We start from the raw sequence: 16,281 nt of genomic DNA on the forward strand, positions 1-16,281 counted from the left end.
AATGTTTAAATTGCCTTCCAATTTCTGGAAGAAATTGGTTTCCTTTAACACCTAACGAGATAAACTGCAATTCGATTCAAGTCATTTTTCTGCCTTTCCTTGTTGACAATCTGAGTTCTATTTTTTTTTTTTTTTGGTTTCCTCTTGCTTTCTGATTGACTTCAAGATTACATCTAATCTTTTTATTCTATCTTGCACAAATGCAGCCTGCAAGGTGTTGTGACAAGGAGCCAGACCTCCTATTAGCATATATGTATACCTTGCTGCACGCAAAGTGGTGCTTGGGGATTATTAAACCAGGCTGGAGCTCTGAAGGCACATAAAAGGCATCAGTTTCACCCCCTCCCCTCCAAAGAACCTCTATCTCAGCTATCTATCCACGTGGAGATCTAATTGTTTGGAGAAAGAGACAAATGTGGATGAAGTTAGTGTGATGGAGGAAATATCAGATAATTGCAGGTATGGGAAGGTACAAGACATGATCATTGTCCTCAAAGGACCAGGAGACACCTTGGAGGAATTTTAAGGGCCACTCTCCAAATCAGTAGATAATATGAGCAAGTTAGTCTGCTAAGGAAGGAACTGAAACATTGGAAGGTTTGGGGCAGAGGTCCAGGAATGAAGAGCTAGGTGAGAGGTGTTTATAATTTGTAGGATTCGGAATATAAATTCACAGTCTTAGACACAGGAGGTAAAGATGGAGAAGAGCATTGCAAGGCAGGGTCCCTTCTGAGGTGATTTATGGAGAGGTGAAAGGCAATTATCTCTTCAAGTCCTATTTGTTCTTCCAACAGAATCAACAGAGTACACCCTTCGCAATGTGACGACACAGGTCTGCACAGTCTTTGGTGGTCCAGTTTTCTCCCAGTGATTCTTGGGGCCTCCAGGGTCCCAGGCTTTACGAATTACTAACCTCTATCCCCTATCAGAACTGACGATGATCGGGTATTAGTCATTCACACATGGGTTCGACCTAATTTCCACTTATGCTAACCATCCCACAAGCTTCTATTTTAAGCTTGTTTTCTCTAATTGCAGAAAGACAGGCTTTGTCTCCACTGAAAGAAATTTCGAGCATTAGGAAAAAGTGAAAGGGACAATCTGGGGGAAGGGAAGCCTTTTTAGTGATTTGTATGCTAGGCAATTGGTCCAGAAGAGTGTCTTTTTCCTTTTGCGACTCTTTAATAGTTCTCAGACCCATGGGATGATGAGTTTTGGGAAATTTTTCATTATGACGTGCATCTCACAGCCTTGTGTACATCTGTCTTTTCTAGTTGTTGTTGAACACTCTGGGGACAGGGACAGTGTCCATTCATCTGTGTTTTTCCATTGATGGCTATTGTCCAATACACAGGTTTTGAACCCCACAGCGCAAGCAGCACAGCACCACAACTCTGCACTTTTAGACACTTCAGTCTTTGTGATGGGAGGTCAGGTCCAGGCTGTTTTCGGGTTGTATGCCTGAGGTTTATGGGGCTGGGATTGGCTTCATCTTGTCTTTCTGCTTCTCCAGGTGCTTACACAGGTGAGCTGACTCTCTCTGGGGTCTCTCTGAAGGCCTAGGGCAGCTGTCCCCCTGCCCAGGCCTGCTTGGTGCTAGGCAGATTCTTACTGCTTCCAGTAAGAGTCTGGATGGTAGTCTGGTTATGACTGTGGGAAATTCCAGACTTGAACTTGAGTACAAGTAGTAAGTAACAAGACCAGTTTTGTAAGTAATTTGTGAACATTAGACTACTTAGATATTTGGGGAGTAGTATATGGACAGATTAGAAGGATATGACAAGAACTTAGGTTCTTATTCAAGGGGAAAAGATAGATATTTGTAGGTGTTGGACAGTGTTAGGAAAAATGAGCATAAGTATGGGTTAATGAGTTAGGATACCTACCAAAACCATAACTATAGAATTATGACATTTAAACCAGTAGAATAAAATCTAAACAATGTAAAGGCAACCAAGGAAAAGGAAATAAATAAACAAAAGGAAAACATGGCAGATAGCAGCAAATGAGATAGCAAAGTGCTAATCTAACAGTAACTGTGGTAAATAAATGGGAGTGAATATGACCAATCAAAAGACAGGAAAACTTTCTTTTAGACCCAAGATCTATATATAGGGTATTTACAAGAATTACATGTCTTAAGTACAAAAGGGTACAGAAAGACTGAAAATAAAGAAATGGGGAAAAAAAGTCCACCAGGCATGTATAAAGCAAAGAAATCATAGCCAGCACTTTTAATAGCACAGCAAATAGAATTTAAGGTGAAAAACATAATAGGACAACAAGGGACATTATATGTTGAAGATAATAACATAATAACCATGAACATATATGCTGCTAACAGTAAGACTCCAACATATAAAAGCAACAACTGATTGACCTAAGAGAAAAAAATAGATAAATCTACAGTTGTGGTTGGAATAACCTCCTCCTTTTTGGAAACTGAGAAAGCAAATGATAAAAGATATTTAAAAAGCTACAGAGCAAACTTATAGAATATGTTGTTTTTAGGCATATGTGGTATAAGTAGAAAAAGAAGTTTAATAAATTCAAAGGCCCAGCTTTATACAGGTCATGTTCTTTGACTATGTTGTGATAAAACAAGAAAACTAGAAATTAATAACAAAAAAGAAAGGTAACTAATTGAATAGATAACCTGAACACTGTAAATGAAAAATATCTCTAGGCCGGGCATGGTGGTTCATGCCTGTAATCCTAGCACTCTGGGAGGCTGAGGCGAGTGGATTGCCTGAGCTCATGAGTTGGAGACCAGTGGCTCAGGTCTAAAAATAGCTGGGCATGTGGTGGGTGCCTGTAATCCCAGCTACTTGGGGGGCTGAGGCAAGAGAATCGCTTGAAGAATTTGAGGTTGCTGTGAGCTGTGATGCCACAGCACTCTACTGAGGGCAACAAAGTGAGACTCTGTCTCAAAAAAATTAAAAAATAAAAAATTTCCTCAAGGTTTTTTATGTAAAAAAAAGAAAAAAAAATCAAGAAATTCTTTTTCCATATTAAGCCTGTATCCCTTACTATGTTTTTTTTTTTTGTCCAGGCTCTGGTGATTTTATTTCCTGTTCTAGAGAATGGGAGGTTCTATAATGAGCTAAATAACAACAATTGAACAAAAATAAATTCTCTCTCTTACTTAGACAAAACTTCTATGGTTAATGGAAAATTTTTGGAAAATATAACAAAACAGATCATACAAGGCAAGTCCTTCTTATTCTCCTTTGAGAAGGGAAAAGAGCTAAGATCGAGAGAAGCCTGGGAGACGAAAGGATGGGATCTATTTTCATCAGCTTTGAAGGAGAATAGGATGAAATACTTTAAAAAACAAACATGGATGCTGTGGATCTTGATTTCATTTGCCCGGAAGCCTTGAAGCCAAGGAAATATACGAAAACGTATTTTAGTTTTCAGTGATAATTTTATCATTGTACTGACTTGTATATATTATTTAGAGATATATTTATTTCTTTCATTAGCCATATATTTTTGCACTGCAAACTATGTACCAACTAATTAATCAACTATTGTCTGAGCAAATATTTTATGTCAAGCACCATCCTAAGCATGGGGGACACAGCTGTGAGTGAACAAAAATAGATGGTCAAAAGGAGGTCACAGCTCTTTTGCAACTATATTCTAGGAGGAGACAACAAGCAGACAAATGCACATTATTTTGGGTGGTTAGGAAAAGGAGCAATAAAGCAGGGGAAGATTAATAGATAAGAAAGATAAATAAGAAAAAGAAGGAAAAATAAAGCTGGTGGGAGAATGGAGAGGGTCAGTTGGAAGTGGGTGTGTGCTGCTTTGAGTGGGGTGTTCTGGGCAGGCCTCTCTGAAGGAGTTTCATTTGAGCTGAGATCTTTATTTTAAATTTAATTTTTATTTTTTCAATTGTTGGGGATTCATGGAGGGTACAAGAAACCAGGTTACACTGATTGCATTTGTTAGGTAAAGTCCCTCTTACAATTGTGTCTTGCCCCCCAAAGCTGTGTCACACACCAAGACCCCACACTCCTCCTTCCTTCCCTCTCTCTGTTGAGCTGAGATCTTAACACAAAGATCAGAAGGTCTTCAGTGAAAAATATCATCAGAAGAGGTTTGGTGAAAAATATCTGGAATCTTCTTGGGAATAAGAATTTTTCTATATATACCTTGGTCACATCTTGTTATACTCATGAGATTTTTTTTTTTTTTTTCTGAGACAGAGTCTCACCTTATTGCCTAGGATAGAGCCATGGCATCATAGCTCACAGCAACTTCAAACTCTTGGGCTCAAGCGATCCTCCTGCCTCAGCCTCCCAAGTAACTGGGACTATAGGTGCCCACCATAGCACCCTAGCTATTTTTGGAGATGGGGTCTCACTCTTGCTCAGGCTGGTCTCAAACTCCTGAGCTCAAGCAGTCCACTTGGATTGCTCAAGTTCCTAGCACCTTGGCCTCCCAGAGTGCTAGGATTATAGGCGTGAGCCACTGCACCCAGCCAGCATGAGACATTTTAGAATTCGTTGATGGACTTTATAACATCAGAAAATTCCTCTTTTTGTATATTCATTCTTCGTTCCACTCTATGAAAGGAATGGGGCCAAAATAACTCATTGCTCTGAATGTTCTTTCTTTTTTTTTTTTTTTGTAGAGACAGAGTCTCACTGTACCGCCCTTGGGTAGAGTGCCATGGCGTCACACGGCTCACAGCAACCTCTAACTCTTGGGCTTACGCGATTCTCTTGCCTCAGCCTCCCGAGCAGCTGGGACTACAGGCACCCGCCACAACGCCCGGCTATTTTTCTGTTGCAGTTTGGCCGGGGCTGGGTTTGAACCCGCCACCCTCGGCATGTGGGGCCGGTGCCCTACTCACTGAGCCACAGGCACCGCCCATTGCTCTGAATGTTCTTAATTTTGGGTACGGAGATTTGGTGGGTAAAGCTTTTGTATGTGTATTTGTTTGAAAAACCCTGTCTTTATTTCTTCCTCTTTGAAAGCTAAGATTCAGAAGTTGCAGTAACAAAAAGGACCCAATTTGGTGGCATTGGAGCTAGCAGTTCCAGTGACTTGCATGTATTTTCTTGTTTTACCTATATATTATAGTCCGTTCAGGGTGTCTCATACATCTGGGGTTTGGCTCATCCTTCAATCGTACCTCCCTCTGGTGGCCATTTGAGCACCTGAAAATTCCCATGCTTTTCCATCAAAGTGTCTATAAGGGAGACAGAGGGCCTGCTGAGTTGGACTTCTATGGTAACTTTTCTTTGTGGTATATGTTTAGGTCCCATTATGCCCTGAATCCTTATTAAGTTGTTCTCCCAAACCCGTGCAGCCTAAGGCTAAGTGTTTCTTCCGGGTGTGATATGCATGCGTCTGTGTCAGAAGGAATCATTTGGGAACGAGGGGCCTTTCAGACTTGGGGTCTGGACTCCCAGTTTTCTCGTCGGAGCAGGCAGCTGTGCTGGGGCTGTACTTTGTTTACAGGTTGCTTTACTTTGGCCAAAGTCAATTTCAGTGGGTGAAATAGCTTCATAGCTTGTTCTGTAGCTTTTAACAGAGAATGTTGGTTCCTAAACTTGGAAGAGAGGAGAGACCCATTCTGTATTTCTTTCCCGTGGCCACCAGATGAGACCTTTCCAGTGATGGCTGGAGCATGGTGGGACAGTGGCGTGTGTTGTGAGGACGTAGGGAGGACACGCTTTTGTTTCCATCTCTGATGATCTCAGCCTCAAGTTGGCGCAACTCCCAGTGAAGCTTCACAAAACAATTTCATGTTGAGACGTGTTTTGAGACCAGACTCTGTGCTAGGGTCACAATGCAGGTTAGCATCGAGGTATCTGTGGGATGCAGGGGTGTGAAGGGAACAAGCTGGGAATGGAAAAGTAGGTGAGGGAGGGTGAAAGGAGCAGAAAAGATGATAAAATCAGTCTCCATTACATTCGCCAAATATATGTGAGAAAGATGGTTCTTGAAGAGGAGACACACTCTTGGTGACAGAGGCTGTGGTCATAGTGGTGGTCAGAGTGTGACGATGTGGGGGAGGAGGTGGGAGTGGAGGATGCAGTGGGGTGATGGAGGGACTAGGTGGGAGGTCACGGGGGGCAGTGCTAGAGGTGGAGGCAGAGGTGGTGGAGAGACGGTGGTGGGAAGGATGGAGGTGGGCTCAGCGCTTGTAGCTCAGTGAGTAGGGCAGCGGCCACATATACCAAAGCTGGCCGGTTCGAGCCTGGCCCAGGCCTGCTAAACAACAGTGACAACTGCAACCAAAAACTAGCCGGGCATTGTGGTGGGCGCCTGTAGTCCCAGCTACTTGGGAGACTGAGGCGAGAGACCATGTACCACGGGAGAGCAGCCACGAGTGATACTTAAAAAAAAAATTGCACAGAGCATTCAGATATTTTTCTCACTAATTCTATACATCTTTACCCTGGAGTCTAAAATGGTTCTTGTTTTATTGAGTGACTCAGAGAGCAGTTGAACATCGTTAATACTCATTCTCACTCTGACTGGATGCCTTCTCTCTGCCACACTGGACGGAGCACAGAAATCAAAAATGAGAGGGACTTTGGTTCCATCATCGAGGAAACAGACCCATAAACAGGTAATTACAATCCAGTGACAAATGCAATGATGGAGGGGTAAGCGGCTGTGGAGGAGTGATAGGTGGCCAAGGGAGAGAGTGTTGGGGACAGGGGAAGCTTCTTACCTTAAGGATGAGGGTATTAGCTGGGAAGGGTATTAACTGGGTATTAGCTGGGAAGGGTATTAGCTGGGTATTAGCTGGGGAAGGGGAGGATGAGCATTACTGGCTACAGTAAGGAAGAAGAAACAATTTGGGGTAAATGGACAGCACTTTAGGTAGTTCTTTCCCTCCTATCTACCCGGGCACATTCAATTCTTTACATTATGTTGAGATTTAGAATCAGGTTTGAAAGCATCTGTGGTTGCAAAAAGTAAATCATAGATCAGGGTCTCTTGGTGCTTAGTGGTGAAATGTTCAAAAGCAGAGACAGTAATGGTGAATCTCAGGATTAGTGTCATCAAATTCTTTAATCCCACCCATTCTCCTCCCTAAGGAAGTGAGTGGGAAGACAGAATTTGAAAATTTTTTTTCCTATCAGAAGAAGCAGGACAAGGGCGGTGTCTGTGGCTCAAAGGAGTAGGGCACCGGCCCCATATGCCAGAGGTGGTGGGTTCAAACCCAGCCCTGGCCAAAAACAGAAAAAAAAAGAAGCAGCAGGACAAATACCATTTACACAGGGATGGGTGAGCAGGGATGTGGCATCTGTGCAGAAGAGGAGACACTCACTCAGAGAAGACCTGATATTCAAGAAAAAGTCAGCCAAAAATATGAGTCACAATGAGCCTCTTTAAAATGGTGCAACACGCCAAGGTGAGGGTTGTGCCCTTAAAACACTTCTCTAGAAATGAAAAAAAAAATTCTCTCAAAAAATACAGCACATAAACATCCTTGACCCAATTACAATATAATATTTTAAAAAGTAAGTAGATAACTCAGGGCGTGTTGAATACATGGCTCAATAGAAATATGTGAAATATACTGACTGAAGAGTTTCGAAAATTGTTTTTTTTTAAATAGGAAACTCATTAAGGTCAATGAAATAGACTCCAGAAATCGATTTCCTGGAATAAATACCACAGATAACTCTTCAGAGACCACAAAGAGGGAGTTTTCTGACCTGTTCCCCTGGGCCACAAGTTGTCCGGCAAAGGATGAGAGGACATCTCAGTTCATGGCTCTTCCCCTGGGACTAAATGGAGATGCCCAAGGAAGCTGGACGGTGGTTAGATGCTGTGTATGCAGAATTCCCAATCAGCGCAAGCCCCACCTCCCCATTCAAAAGACTTAGTGCCTTTGTCCACCTACCCTGGAAAGCAGAGTAGTGGACGCACAGGATACAATAGTAAAAATTGACCCTTGAACCACATACTTAAATTCATTTCTGGTTTATTCCTTCCAAATAGCAATTGAGTTTGGGACTGTGATTTAGCTATCTGCAACCCATGTTTATAATTGTTCACACTATCATTGTCTCTGAGATTTTCACAGTTAATATTATTAAGGGGTGGATATGTGATTTTCTGGGTGGTTCGATTTATTCTTCTGGCCCATTCTGATAAGCAAGTGCCTATCTGCAACACCAAGGGGCTTTTACTGGCATTTTGAATTTTTGCTTGTGAACAAATAACGTAGGAGAACAGAATCACTTTACTGGTTGCCTTGCAGACACAGAATTCTGTTTAATTCACAAAAACATTTATATAAATTCTTAGTATTAACTCAGCCTTTTTCGCCTGCCTTACAAAAGCAGCTCTTAAGAAATAAAGTATTTGGGACCCAGTGGGAAAGATTCCAAGCTCATACTGCCAAATCTCCTGAGTTATCTTGACTCCCATCTGAGATTTTGGGATTTTTTTTCTTTTATTAAGAAAGAGAATATGGGATTGGTCCCATCTGGGGCATAGATGAGAGCATAAATAGACGTCTGTTTTTCAAAGATAATTGTGGGTTATGAAACAAAGCTAAGGAGGTAGCAAAATCCTACGCAGATTACAAAAGCGATATTACATCTCTGCCTTAGCACACGTAATTTTAGGCCCTGAAGCAATGTCTGGTGGACCAGTTGAACGTGCTGGGGCAATTGTTGAATGAATCTCAGAGAAGCAATGGTTGGAATTAGATCCTGGGTTATAAATTTCTAGAATTGGAAAGGACTTTGAAGATTTTCTAGGCAAATCTGTTTACTTTATAGCTGAGGAAACTGAGGCCCAGAGAAGCTCGGCTGCTTCAAGTGATTTCTGTGGTAATCCTGAATCTTAGCTCTGTGTTTTGATGGGGGAGGAGGTGTGACCTTCAACTCAACCTCAGATAATGGATCTGCTGTCTTCCCTTTGATGTTCCCAGAACATGGATGACATGTTACTCTTCACAGCTAGTCCTGCCATCTAAAGATCACAAAGTGTCTGACTCTCTTTTGTTTTGGCCACCATTCTGCTAGGTGGGCAATGGTTTCTGCTTTGCCTGTAATACCTGCCATTAGTCTGAGGGACACTCAGTGGGGTCTTTGAGAGACAGTCCCACCCTAAACTTCCTCTTTCCCTGGGATTCTTTTTCAAGCTGAGGGGAAGGGTAGCCTGCTTCTAGGAGTTCTGCTTTGCTGAAAGGTTGATAACATTGATAGAGATCTCTGCACTTTTGTTTCTTATCTGTAAAATAAGAAAAATAATAATTCACAAAGTTTTTTTGCCAAATGGTCTGGAGTGAAGGAAGGCATTTAATAAATGTTTATTCTTCCCTTTGACTTTTATAATATCTCCAAATATTCCTGATTTCTGATTAGTCTAAAGAAAATTATTTATTAATAATTATTTTTTTTCTGTTTATGAAGATGACACATCTTTACTATAGAAAATCAAACCATGCTGAAAATTCAAGTCCCCTGAACAGCTACTATCAGAGATAACAATGCAACATTCTTCTTCTTTTTTTTTTTTTTCTGAGTGTTTCAGGTTTTCTAGTTCCTACTGTTCTCCCTTCTGTTGGGATCATGTACCTTGAAATCCTGTGATACACGCTGTCCTCCACTCTGTCTCATTTCTTGTGCAGGTAATAGACTCTGTCTGATAACAATGCAACATTCTTCTAATCATCTTTCTATGCATCTATGTCTACATTTGTATTTATAGTTATAATTTGATATAAAAAGAAATGATAATGCAATCTGCAATCTTGCAATCTGCCCTTTTCACTCAAGAGGTCAGTTCAAAGAAAATGCTGATAGATATTTTCTGCCAGATCAGGGAGCACTTTTAGTTTCAAATGGAAGATGCAATCGTCAACACAATCTGATCTTACAAATTGAAACTTGGGGCTAAAACCTGGTTAGCTCGCATCTCTCCAAACCCTTCTTTATTCTCTGCAATAGAGAGAATCTGCCACTGGACATGCACAATGCAATTTCTGGAGCTTGCAGATTTATCAACCAGGGAAGTCTTCTGTGTTTATTTACCCTAACAGAAACCAGAGTTAGTAGTAAATGCGGTCTATGGCTGTAGTCCTCCATGTCGTTAGTCCCTTCAATCACCTCGGTTTGATCCTTTTTCATTTTCCAGGAGAAAGCTGCCCAGGGAAGGCACAGAATGTAGCTCACTGGGTCCTGTTGAGCTGTAACTACAAGTGACCATTGTTTTGTTTAGACTGAACTCCTTGGTGGCTTGCCCTTGTCAGACGGATCACCATTAGCCATGCTCTGTCCTTCTATTGCCATCTGGCTTTGGCCACATTCCTGGCTCTTTGGGACAGTGATTATGGCGATGTGAGAGATGATTTAGCACTGAGCATTAGGAAGGCGTACAGACCAATTCTACTCATCAGGTGCTCCATGTTAAGTACTCATGAGTAGGAAATAGTGATAACTGAAAGTCTCTGGGTATTGGGAGCATTGGCTCCTCATGGGCAGGTGAAAGACTTCAGTATTATAACCTTGTGTAGAAATACCATACTTCCACAGAAAAGTTCTCCTCTATGAAGGGAGGATGTTAACATTCGTGTGACCCTAGCTCATCAGTATAATGTGAAGGGCCCCTTTCTTATGCTTTGAGACCCTGTGATTATAATTGGCAACTTAAAAGTAGCATTTTCAGGCTGTTTTTTTTTTTTTTTTTTTGTAGAGACAGAGTCTCACTTTATGGGCCTCAGTAGAGTGCCATGGCATCACACAGCTCACAGCAACCTCCAATACCTGGGCTTAAGCGATTCTCTTGCCTCAGCCTCCCGAATAGCTGGGACTACAGGCACCCGCCACAACGCCTGGCTATTTTTTTTTTTTTGGTTGCGGTTCAGCCGGGGCCGGGTTTGAACCCGCCACCCTTGGTATATGGGGCCGGCGCCCTACCGACTGAGCCATAGGCGTGGCCCTGTTTTCTGTTTTGTCATAGTGGGGCCTAGCGCTCTCTGAGCCTCTGGGTTTAGGTTTCTTCCCAGCAGCCTCCCTCTCTCTCCTCACCACAGGAATCTGCACTGATTCACGCATGCGTGCCAGATGTGTTGAGGTGGTGTTTGTTAGGCAGCTTTCATCTAGGAAGAGGTGGGCTGATTGTACCCACTCATTTCTCACCATCTCTAGAAGGAGCAGCTTTCATGATGACTCAGTGATGCCGGGCTTCTAACTATGACCTAAAGATGAAAGGCCCTGTCACCAATCTTCTCTGCTCATCAAAAACAGGCCACAGTGATGCCAGGCAATCAGGCTCCCTGGGGCTGCTAGTGCCTGCCCTGAGAGGGCTCTGCTGCAGAGCGAAGACAACCTGGAGCCACAAGAGTGGTTCTGGAACGAACGGCCCTCTTGTGCCAAGTTTCCACCAAAACTTGAGATTAGACATGATCTCTCCTTGGGATTGTTGGTGCATTGGAAGGAAATATAATATTGTTAAGCTATAATTTTGCATTTCTGAGCTTCTCTTCCAAATAAAACCTCTAATTGATGTGGTCTCTGTCCTCTAAGAAGGTTGAAGTTTGAGAGAGAGAGACAGAGAGAGAACTTTCTCATTCAGTGATTATGTGATGCTTTCTCCCCCTAGATGGAGAATCATCGCCTAAGGTTCTCTGGGGGAGCTGGAAGGGAAGTAGAAGGGAAAACCCTTGCTCGGAAATTCTGTAGGAAAGTGAGTGAAATGGGCTTTCCATATATTTGTATCCATATGTGCTTGTAACTAGATAGCCTAGAACTTCTAGCTCTAAATTCTGAAGAAAATCCATGACCAACTTATCTTATCTATGCCTGACAAATTGATGCTATTTTGTAATTAAAGGCACTCATCTGTAAAGTAAACTGAACTTGACTTGGATAAGTTTGGATTTCAGTTGTGTTTTCCCCACCCCAGTTTAGTAGGTGGGCTAAAAAGAGGTTACCCAGGGGCTAGGAGAAGAGAGCTAGACTTTCCCTGCATATGTGGTCAGAAATTACCTTGTGTGGTAGATGGTCTCCACTAGCCTGCCCAGGTCTGCTCTCTGCCCCTCCCCAGCCATCACTGTGTCACTGGCTGTCTTGCCCTCTGCCTTCTCATAGGTTTGACATCTATAGAGTACAGGAGGGCAGGAGATGTGGAAGTTCAGGATATTTATTCCTTTGGCTCCCTTCCTGCTGGGTTGCTGGGAGTTGGTGGTACTCATCCACCTGTGACCACAACTCCTGTTAGTAGTCTCTGCTCTCTCCAGACTAAGATAGAGGCTCCTACCCTTTACTCTTTCAGCTTTAGGGTGGTAACATCTCCATGCTGATGCCAGACCCAGCATTCTTTGTTGGTTCTTTATAATCTGTCCCTCTTTTAAAACAATTTTTAAGTTTAATTTTTCATTTATTTTTAGACAGGCTCCATCACCCAGGGTCACAATCATAGCTCACTTTAACCTTCAACTCCTAGGCTAAAGCAATCCTCCTGCCTCAGCCTCCTAAATAGCTGGGATGACAGCTGCATGCTACTACACCGGGCTAAGTTTTTAATTTTTTGTATAGACAAAGTCTTGCTATGTTGCCTAGGCTAGTCTCAAACTTCTGGCCTCAAATGATCCTTGTGCCTCAGCCTCTCAAAGCGCTGACATTTTAGGCATGAATTACCACACCTGGCCTCTGTCCCTCTTTGTAAATACAGTAGAGGAGACTCTCTATAGTTGACTACCACCCTACATTGATCCTTAAGATGACCTAATTTTCATAGGTCATCCACATGTAGGTATCAGTACAGAAGAGCTCATTCCTCCATATGTTGACCAGTTTGTTACAGACTCTTGGGTGGAGGTCCTCTTGTAGTCCCTTTATTAAACTTGCCTCTGTTACCGTGTTTGAATGTGCCATCTTTTTCCTGTTGGCTCCTATTATACTTAGCGAACATTTTAGGGATCATTTAATGACGAAGACTAGCAGCTCATACATACTGGCTAAGGTACACTGTGAACTCACTGAAAGGGCACAGGGACGTATATCAGGTATATGGAAAGTCAGTACCTGAAGCCATTTTCTTAGTCTCGGGCACTCTACCGAGGGCGACATAATGAGACCTTGTCTCAAAAAAATAAAATAAAATAAAATATCAGTTGGATATGAAAGGGGAAAAAAGATATCGTCAGGCATACAAACTCTCAAGGCCCTTTCCTTCCCACATACCTCTTCTTGGGAAGCAACTGGTAGATCTGTTCGTGAAAATGAGGATGTGAGGCTTGGCGCCTATAGCACAGTGATTACGGCACCGGTCACGTACACCCAGGCCGGCGAGTTCAAACCCAGCCCAGGCCAGCTAAACAACAGTGACAAATGCAACAAAAAAATAGCCAGGGTTTGTGGCGGGCGCCTGTAGTCCCAGCTACTTGGGAGGCTGAGGCAAGAGAATTGCTTAAGCCTAAGACTTTGAGGTTGCTGTGAACTGTGATGCAGCAGCACTTTACCGAGGGCAACATAATGAGACTCTGTCTCAAAAAGAGGGAGATACAAGACACTGGAAAAGCAAAGGGAGCTCTCAGGAGACCAGTGAAGGGAAACCCCAGGAGACACTGAGCACACAGCATAGAGGGATTGGAATGGGGCCCTTAAGCAAGCAGGACACATTTCTTCCGGAAGATAAAATTAATAGACCATTCCCAGGTATCAAATGCCTTGAAAAGAGATGCAGACAGGCCTTAAGTTAATGATCAGCATATAGAAAACTAAGGAGATGAAGACAACAGGCAATTATTAATTCCAGGGAAAACAAAAAAGTTGCACAGAAAGGAAAAGTGATTATAGCCATTACATGGCACAGCTGTGAATAGCATTTATATAGTCAATAAGAAGGTAAGTTTCAAATATTGGTCTATCTAAAATTATAATTATGTTGGGAAGATGGAAAGATGGGAAAGGTACATGGACACAGTAGGACATATGAAAGAAAAAGCATAAAATATTTAAGTTTCATAGGAAGAAGCCAACAAATATTGCCTAAAACTGGGAGAGCAAAAAACCAACCAAGGAGTAGAATGCAAAAATGTCATTTAGAGACCTAGAGACCGATTTCATTTATTAGTGAAAAGACACGAAAGTAATTACCTCATGAAAGAGGGAAATGGGAAGATGGGTACTACCATCTTTTTGTATTAAACCTCCTGGAATCACTTGACTAATAACTTGAAACGTGCATGTCTGTCTGATTGAAAAAATTGAAAACCAACAAAAAGAAAATTAATTAAATAATTAAAAATATGCATACGATCCAGGCAGCCATTGCTAAGCAATTGGAATTGGTAAACAAAACGAACCATCTTTATTTGGGCAACATGAAAACTATGACTAGGAAAATAATTTTCATGTGTCATTTGAACATTGCTTATTTATTTATTTATTTATTTTGAGACAGAACCTCAAGCTGTCACCCTGGGTAGAGTGCCGTGGCATCGCAGCTCACAGCAATCTCCAACTCCTGGGCTCAAGCGAGTCTCCTGCCTCAGCCTCCCAAGTAGCTGGGATTACAGGTGCCGCCACAATGCCCGGCTATTTTTTGGTTGCAGCATCATTGTTGTTTGGTGGGTCCAGGCTGGATTCGAACCCGCCAGCTCAGGTTTATGTGGCTGGCACCTTAGCTGCTTGAGCCATAGACACTGAGCCAGCATTGCTTATTTTTAAAAAAGGCTGTGGAGTTGGATTTATTATCAATAGATACTTGGCACAACACAGTATTGGGCGCACAAGCTTCCGCATAGTTTGATCTCATTGTGGCCAGCAAAGGACAGTGCAGATCAAGAGGCAAGGACTGTCATTCTGGCTGTGGAGGAATAGGCTTCAGGTGTAGGTGGTGAGGAGTCAATTCCAGGGCGATCAGCAGAGGCAAGTCCTAGAGATCCAGGCACTGGAAGTCAAAGGCTGGGGAGACAGAGATGAGAAGAGAGGTCCCAGAAGGCACAGCTCACTCGGAGACTACGAGCAGGAGATTCGGGCTTTGTGGTCTGCTTTATATTGCTTGCCTGGGGTAGGTGTTGGCTAGAGCAAGAAAGGGGTAGAGACTGCTAGACACTCTGCCCTCCTCATCCTCTGCGCTTCAGCTCCTTCCCCATCACACTGGATTCCTTCCCCTTCATCTGTCTACTCCTCCCTGCACCAGGACCGGGTCCCAGTCCCACATCAGCAGCTCCTCTTTCTGCTCACCCTGTCATGTTGGTAGCACAACTGCATCCTGGTCATGTGCCTCGATTTTCTGATAACTGAGTTCCCTACCCTGAACCCAGGCTCCCTGGCTGTCTCCCTAATGCCCACCACACGGTACCGTGTTCTGGGACGAACAGAAAATCTGTGCCACAAACCTTTCTTTCCCCTCGGGCGATGTGTTATTTGTACTTGATTTTCCTACATAGACTCAGGGCATTAGGCCAAGTGCCATATCTAGGTGATTACTTGTTGTATCTACAAGTCCTGTTCAGTTCAGTCAGGCCCAAGTCCTGACAGACCTTACTCCCATGCTAGGAATTTATTGAGCGCTTACCCTCAGTCTATCTACAATCCTCCAAACATGGACTTTTTGTGGGTCACAGGCATTACTTCTTGTAAGTCTTACAATAACTCCTTGAGGTTGCAGCTATGATTGCCAGTACCATTTTATAGATAAAGAAACTGTAGTTTAAAGATATGGAGGGAATTGTCTGTGGTCATAATACTAGGATGGGGCATGAATGGAAACATAGGCCATCTGGATCCAGCCCCTGGCTGTGATTATGTGATTACAAGTCTCATTGCCCCTCACAGTCATTGTTCAGACTTCAACATCATCTTGCATTCCCGGAACAGCCTTCTCTGACTCAACTTACCTCCAGGTCCAAACCACGCTCCTGAGTGAGGTGGCAACAGATGTGCCTGGTCATTTTCCCAGGATTACTTGTTTCCCAGGTGATTAGATCAGCTCATATAATGCCTTAATGTCCCAAAGCAGTAGTTCTCAAAGAGTGATCTCCAGACCAGCATTAACAGTACCCCCTGGGAACTGGTTAGAGATGCAAAATTTTGGACTTCACTTCAGACCAACTGAATCAAACTTTTGGAATGGGGCTCAGCAACCTGAGTTTTAACGAGCCTTCTGGTGATCCTGATGTATGCCAAAATCCAAGAAGTATGCGCCAGGGTAATAGTTAGAAGGAGTCTCATAGGATCAGATCTTTCCTGGAGCTATTGTTGAAAGTGTTTAAAATAATTGTGTCTAGGAAAAAGAGGAGCAGAAAGATGGGTTTCTTTCTTGGGTTGCCAGGTCACTGAG

Source organism: Nycticebus coucang, chromosome 6 (assembly GCF_027406575.1).
Source record: "Nycticebus coucang isolate mNycCou1 chromosome 6, mNycCou1.pri, whole genome shotgun sequence".
NCBI lineage: Eukaryota > Metazoa > Chordata > Mammalia > Primates > Lorisidae > Nycticebus > Nycticebus coucang.